At 40.6% G+C, this 1,516-nt stretch overlaps 1 long non-coding RNA gene across 2 annotated transcripts in view; it reads left to right on the top strand.

Moving 5' to 3' along the window:
• LOC103582944 overlaps positions 1–1,516 on the top strand; it is a 14,505-nt gene that overhangs the window by 5,423 nt on the left and 7,566 nt on the right. For both annotated transcript variants that reach the window (XR_549811.1, XR_549810.1), the window contains exon 2: positions 1,337–1,437. This is a non-coding gene — a long non-coding RNA (uncharacterized LOC103582944). The remainder of the gene's footprint in view (positions 1–1,336; positions 1,438–1,516) is intronic.

The following is a 1,516-nucleotide window of genomic DNA, read 5'->3' as shown; positions in this document are numbered from 1 at the left end:
GGTCTAGCTTTTTAATCCAATGAAGCAATCTGTGTCTTTTGAGTGGGGAGTTTGGGAAATGAAAATCAAAACCACACTGAGATACCATCTCACCCCAGTTAGGATGGCCAAAATCCAAATGACTGTTGTATTTTTATTCTGAGGGTTACCTGTTAGTATCAAGGTGCCCTTCTTTGTCTTATTTCTCCCTCTTCTGACTGTAAGATCATGACTAGTGCTTTCTTGAGTTTGTGTTTACTTGGCACACCTTTGCCCATTCTTTTATTTTTAACCCTCTGGATTACTTTGTGTCTCTTATGTGCCAGATCGAGTTGGATTTTGCTTTGTGATTCAATCTGAGAATCTTTTTTTCTCTAGGTAGGTTCAACTAATTTACATTTATTGATAGATCAAGCATATTTGATCTTAGTTTTGTGGTGTGTGTTTGTATTATTTTTCGTCTTTTATTCTGTTGTCATTTGCTTTTTTTCTTTTTAGTTTTTACAGTTCTTCTGATATTTGGGAGAGTCTATACCTTCGTCACTATGAAATGTTATAATATCTCATATAATGTCATATAATGCTCGTAGCACTATACGCCTATGAGGATTATATATTCAGTAGCTTGTGTGATGGGCAGAATGATGTCCTCCCCCTGACCCTACCCTTACCCCAGGTAGCCATACTCTACCCTGGCACCTCTGACCATGTCATGTTACATGGTAGAAAGGGACTTTGCAGATGTAGATTGACTAGCCTGGATTACCTGGGTGGGCTCAATGTAGTTATCTAAGCCTTGAAAAGGAGAGAACTTTGTCCAGTGAGAAGTGAGAGAGGTGTGGTGAAGGCAACCTCAGAGAGGTCCCAATTGAAGGACTGCAGCAGGGTCTAGGAGGGTCTAGGAGCTGAGGGTGACACCTCCCCCCCACTAACAGCAAGGACTCGGGCACTTCAGTCCTGCAGTCACAAGAACCTGGACTCTTCCCGCAACCTGAGTTATTTTTCCAGCATCTCCAGGAAGGAACACAGCCCAACTTCTGACTCATGGAAACTGTGATAGAACTAATTTGTGTGTTTTGAGCTGCTGAATTTGTGATAATTTGTTATGGCAGCAATAGGAAACTAGTACACCTTCCATGAGTAATTATCAAATTAACGTGTTTTGTTTTCTTCCTCCCATCACCCAGTTTTAGTCAATAATAATACCTTTCTCAATGTTTGCCTTTCTACTCTGAAATTTACTTGTATTTCTGATATTGAAATGTCAGCTTTAAATGATATCCTTTGACTCCAGGTCTTGTTGATGAGGTGGTGAGCTAATTCTGTCTTTTGCCTTCTTTTGTCTTTTGCACCCCAGTTTGTGTTACCTGAGTCATTACTCCGCAGTTGTGGCATTCTATTATCTGCATTCTGGTCTGTCACCGTCAGCCCACATTGGTTTCTGTCTTACATCTACGGGTAAGTATGTTCAGTGCTCATTGAGAGCCCTTTTGATGGTGTTTCTTCTATCAAGTTTTGATTGGCTGCAGTTTCTCTT

Source organism: Galeopterus variegatus, unplaced genomic scaffold (genome assembly GCF_000696425.1).
Source record: "Galeopterus variegatus unplaced genomic scaffold, G_variegatus-3.0.2 Scaffold18613, whole genome shotgun sequence".
In the NCBI taxonomy this organism is placed as follows: Eukaryota; Metazoa; Chordata; class Mammalia; order Dermoptera; family Cynocephalidae; genus Galeopterus; species Galeopterus variegatus.
Note: the sequence above shows the minus strand (reverse complement) of the source record. Positions and strands in the feature narration are given on the sequence as shown.